At 33.3% G+C, this 5,668-nt stretch overlaps 1 non-coding gene across 1 annotated transcript; it reads left to right on the top strand.

Annotated features, from left to right (window-relative positions):
* Nucleotides 1–602: 602 nt before the first annotated feature.
* Nucleotides 603–674, top strand: TRNAR-CCG (transfer RNA arginine (anticodon CCG)). Its single transcript has one exon. It is a non-coding gene; the product is annotated as a tRNA-Arg (tRNA).
* The last annotated feature ends 4,994 nt before the right edge of the window (nucleotides 675–5,668 follow it).

Here is a 5,668-nt window from a genome sequence, read left to right as displayed (position 1 = left end):
ATTTGCGGTAAATTTCAGTAGCGTACCCAGGAATTTATTTCGGGGGGGGTTCAAACTAAATATGAAGCTATTTTATATTAAAATTGCTAAAATTGCCCCTAAAATTAGGCTAAATTTTTAAAAAGTCGAAATTTCGGGGGGGGGTCCGGACCCCCGTGTCCCCCCCCCCTTCCGTACGTCCCTGGTAAATTTCATAGGAAAATAATTATATATACGAAAATTAGAATGAGTAAAACAAAATGTTGCTAAATGGACAAGAAAATTTTATTTTCGTTGTATTGTTCTTATTTACTGCTCTTTTGACATGAAATTTTCCACATACATGCCTTTGCCGATCATACACATACTAACATTATGAATAAATACCGGGCGAATTCATTATCAAATTATATTCCTACAGCAATATATTTATAGAGATGCGACAATAATTTTGGACATGAGTGTACATTATATTGAATGAAGTATTTGCTTTAATGAATATTTTACTGAAAAAGAAATGTATTGGTACGTACAACTAAGTTTCTACTTCTATCCAACTTCATAGGTTGTAAAATACCAAAAAGTAGGAGAATATCAGATATTTTTCTCACATTTCAAAGGGGGGCGTGGTGGCTCAGTGGTAGAGCGTTAACCTCCGGTGCTTGTGGTCCCTGGTTCAATCCCAGCTCGCGCCGTGTGGACTTTGTGGTGGACAAACACCGTGTTCGTAGGTTTTCTCGGGGTTCTCCCGTTTCCTCCCACTTTCTTCATTCCACCATTTAATTCATTTCTCATCTTCACCGTCTCCTTAAGCCTAACCAGCATAATCGTGGGACGTAAAATTCAAAGATTTCATTTCATTTTCATTTCACTTTTCAAAGTTGATTTCTTATTTTTTTTTATTTTTTTAGACACCACAAAACATAATACAGTATGACTGGTCAGTTTTAAAACTGAGCAGTCAAGTAAGTTAGAGGTTTATACCATACTTTTATTGGTCATTCTGACTATGTGTGGGATGGTATTTCTTCCGTATACAACTATATTTGTTATGCATTGTTCCTATTCACCATTGACACATAGACACAAACACGGTCTTTACTTAAAAAAAGAAAGAAAAGAAAAGAAAAGAAAATATTTTCCTTCAATTTCCTAGAAACTCGGCAAAGTAAATTAATGGAAACTGCTTACTCAAGCATCAATACCTTAAAATCTGAAGTACTTTAATACCATCGAACAGAGTATACTCGACAGTAATTTGTGTGTGTGTGTGGTAAATATTAAACATTGATTCTATCTCTTCAAATTATCAATTTGTTAGTGCGTAATCTAACTTCCTTCTTTACGTGTGGATTGTAGGCGATATTCAACTAAAAATTCAGGGACATTTTCACTTCACCTTTATTTTTACTACATGAAGCCTGGGATGTCATCGTGACGTGAAGTTCAATTATCCAAAGGTGTCATTATGAAAAATAAGTAGGACTAACACCCATAAGTGACTGGAATGGAAATGGCACATGATCAACTTCCTTTCAAGGTTTCCTTAGATTAGTATTTGGTTTGTTTCAGGAGATCGAAAGTCTTTATCATTTCAATTTACATCGCTATGATATCACGAAGGCAGCAAAAGAAGAAACGCATTATATTTGCATTTATTTCCTACACAATACAACCTACAAATTTGCTTCTGCACCTAGTTAAGACTAATATTTCATTTCAATATATTTATGCATTTTTGTGTGTTATTCTGTAGGCATATGTTTTGTGTTCTCGTTCAGTTCCAAATACAACTTAAAGTAGTTGCTGTTACATAATTGTAGTTTCTTATAAGACATACTTTTGATGACTGAGTTAAATTCATAATATGATTCTGTCAAGGCTCTGATTAGCAACTAGGCTGAGTAGGGATCATCATCCTTTCCCCTTATTCTATTATACAATAAGTTAAGATATTACACTAGTGATTTTTCGCGTATGTGTTTCTGCATTACGCATTACAATATGGTTTGCCACATAAACTTGTATTGAGTAACGATACGTTGTACAGCCGCGATTGAGATTTCGGTCCATTATCAAGGACAATTTGTTCGTTTTAACTTACAGTAAAATCCAAAATTTCGAGCAAAAAATATATTTTTTTTCATGTGTTAAAACAGAATCGAAAACATGAATTACGCCTCTGGCAAATGTAAATCCCAATCCAAAACACTTCGTGTCAATAAATAAATAAATAAAAATAAAGTCATGTTCATAGCGGGTACGAAATGGTTATCAATACAACCAAATTTTTCTTCCAACGTATGTTTTGACACTGATTCAGCCAAGTTCTTACTATAAATTCCAAATACGTTCAGAATGAGGAAATTATTTGAAGAGCATGGCAGAATATGTGTCATAATTTTACCTTGGCTGAAAAATGTGGCTATATTATTATTAGGGTGGTCCTTAATTTTTGATTCCGAATTTCCTTGCTCCCAACCCCTAAATAGGTTCCATGTCAGACCAAATTAACCTATGAAAAGAAATTGGCTCAATTGAAAAATTTTAAAATCTTGAGAAGCTTGATCGTGATTTACTTTACCTACCGTACCTACATCAGATATTCGATTCAGTTCTGTCGAGCAACTATACGTTTCCAACTGGAAGATAGGAAAATGTATATCCGTTTGGAAAACAAAATAAATACATAAAATGACAAAATATACGAAAACGTGTCTACTTGGTATATTTTATATACAAACATTTGCTCGCTTTCTACTGGGAGGAACACGAAAAGTAAATTACGGCGAGTTGTTGGAGACTACAGCATTGCCGGACTTTGACAGTATATTGAAAAACAAACAAACACGCATGTAATGCAACAGCTGATTAGAGAGCCTTGCTTAGTGGAAAAGCAACTATCCAATATGCAGGAGACTGGGCTTCTTTTGCCGTTAGTTCAGCATTCAGTGTATCTCTGATTATTTGAATATAATTGTATGTACAATGAATTGCTTTTATAGTTACCAGTAATTTAATAAATTTCTAGTATACCCATTTGTTATTTTCGCCACCTGTATCTAATAAAATGTTGATTATTATTGTTATTCATCATTATCAACCGTTGTCGATTCACTTTGGATGAAGGTATATCCAATATTTCTCCATAATCATCTCTCTTGGGCCGTCCGCTTTCAAGTTAATTTAAAGTGCTTCTTAATTTTGTCACTCACATTAAGAAGCTTCCAAGGTTATTTCTTGATTGTTTATATCCAGTCAAGGAATATTACTTTCGTCCACCTGCCATCAGTTCTTCTTGCAAGTGTCCTACCAATTACATTTTGAATATCTTTATTTTCGGGTTTATATTTGTCACTCCTGTCATCTTTCTTGTCCTATCTTTCCAGGTTATTCCGTGCATGTTTAGCTCAAGTTATTGTTTTCCTACGTTATACTGATACAAATCGTAAAGTTTCTACATCCAGTGCACATACTAGTATAATTACTATTCGCAAATGGGATGAACATAAATCTTTAACATACTGTAGTCCACATTATTTTAAAGTCAACCTGTGTGTGAAGTAAATTGCCTGTAATTACGTACAATTTGAAAGACTTGAGTACATAGAGTGAATTTTATTACAACTATAATTGATATATGAACACCAAACATAATCCTAGAACGAATGCCTCTATTTATTTGATCAGTAATTTTTACCGTCGTCTTATTTTATTTTCATTGCAGCGTTCCTTGTGTACGGTATCTTGACTCCTGCCTATGACAGCTCTGATCAAAAGTAAGGTGAGTGGTGGTCTAAACAACGCACGGAATTCGCAATAAGGAATGCTAATGAATATGTGTGAATGTTCTACAAATGCTCATTTGCTATTATTCTCTAGATTTCGGTTTGGTGTGCACGCTTCTTTAGGAACATTCGGGAAATAAAGATCGTGAAATCTCAAATTATTTATTTTTATTTATTTATTTATTTTTGATAAACAAGATGGTTTCTATGTGACTTAGTTGTATTCCTAATGCTCGCATTGATGTGTTTGAAGCAATTATTTGACATATCCATATTAAGCCAGTGAAATGGAAAATTATATTTTGTGAATTAGTTGAAATCGAAGATTTAGATACTGCATGTAACAACATGTTATTTATTTTAGATAGGAAACGTCTTACTTAGTGGTAGTTTTGTAAGCTACTTATTTCTACTAGTTGGAAACTACATATGTAGTTTAAATTATCTAGAACAAAACGGTTTCTTTTATTTAATTGGTGAACAAATTAGATCAGTGTTTCGGTTACTAAGGACTTGATTACTAATTACTAGTATATTCTTCAGAAATTTCGGCTAGACTTCATTAGAAACAGTCACTAGCTATTGATGCTAAACGGACCTTTGTCATGAAGTTCGATTTCATATTAATGTAATTACTGAAACGCGTTATCTACCTTAGCAACTTTCTTCACTCGATTTTTTTTCCTCACGTATACCGTAAATGTAGATTGTTATTAAATCTGTATTTTCTTGGAACATTAATTGATCTATAAACGATTTCCCCGTCTATTATGTTATACGAATATAAATTGTTTCCTTTAGTATTGACACAAATAATTCGCATGATAAATCTAATGTAATTATTAAATACAAGCTACTGATACACATTTGTTTAGACCAAGACAAATCGATTTTGTAAGCATGTTACACCTTGAATGCAGACAACCCTACTTACTTCTCTGTATGGTTGGTTGCCCACCTTCGCTGATTGTACAGCGGAAATGGACCACCTGATATATAGTAGTATGTGATCGTCGGTGGGGCTCAAAGAGCAGAATGCGGCGGAAATGTTGAGCTTTGTTCTCTTGACGTTCCACATTGTGTCCACTGCAAAATATATAATATATGCATATAATTAGTGTACACTGTTTTTTTTTTTTTTACCAGAAAAACTTGTAAGGAATAAAACAACAAACTAGCCAATAGCAATGAAATAACAGACACAAAATCATTGGCAAATCACTCTAGCCTAGTACATTTGGCACGTTTTTTTTTTCAATAATGGAATCAAACATAAATGAAAAGAAAATGTTTCACACAGCAAAGTAAGCCTTATAAGTTTAGAATTTCTAATATTAGTATTTTCTTTTTAAGTTCGTTGCATAATGATATATTAAGCAGATAATACAACAGCCGTGACACAAATTAAATTCATTTCAGCAGTAGAAATGCAATGCAATTAGGTTGAGATAATACGAATCAATTACAGATTGAATATTTGTTACCTAGCTTTCTTCCAATGTTTGTGTTCTTTTTCTTTCTTCATCTAACATCAACAGTTTAGTCTCTACTGCCTTCGTATCAGACTAGACGTAACCAGTTATATTTGATAAACTATTCTGTGACTTTACAGCACCAAGTGACACACCGAAGAAAATTAACCTGGATAATTTCTAGATTAACTGTGCAGTATACAAGGGTTTGTTAAAACAAAGTATATGTATACACTGTCAGCTAACGATGGTACGAAAAAAAATGAACAGTCACCCTAAGCATTTCTTAGTTTACATTTTGTTACAACTCCGAAAGGGGGAAAAAAGTTTGTTTCTGATCAATTTAGGTCTTAAGTTAGGAAAAAAAATGTTAAAAATGATGATCACATTGTAATCTTAGGTCGAGCTTGACAAACAGTACAGCCTGAT

This window comes from Thermobia domestica, chromosome 6, assembly GCF_964235325.1.
Source record: "Thermobia domestica chromosome 6, izTheDome1.hap1.1, whole genome shotgun sequence".
Lineage (NCBI taxonomy): Eukaryota > Metazoa > Arthropoda > Insecta > Zygentoma > Lepismatidae > Thermobia > Thermobia domestica.
This window is presented reverse-complemented; position numbering and strand designations above follow the sequence as displayed.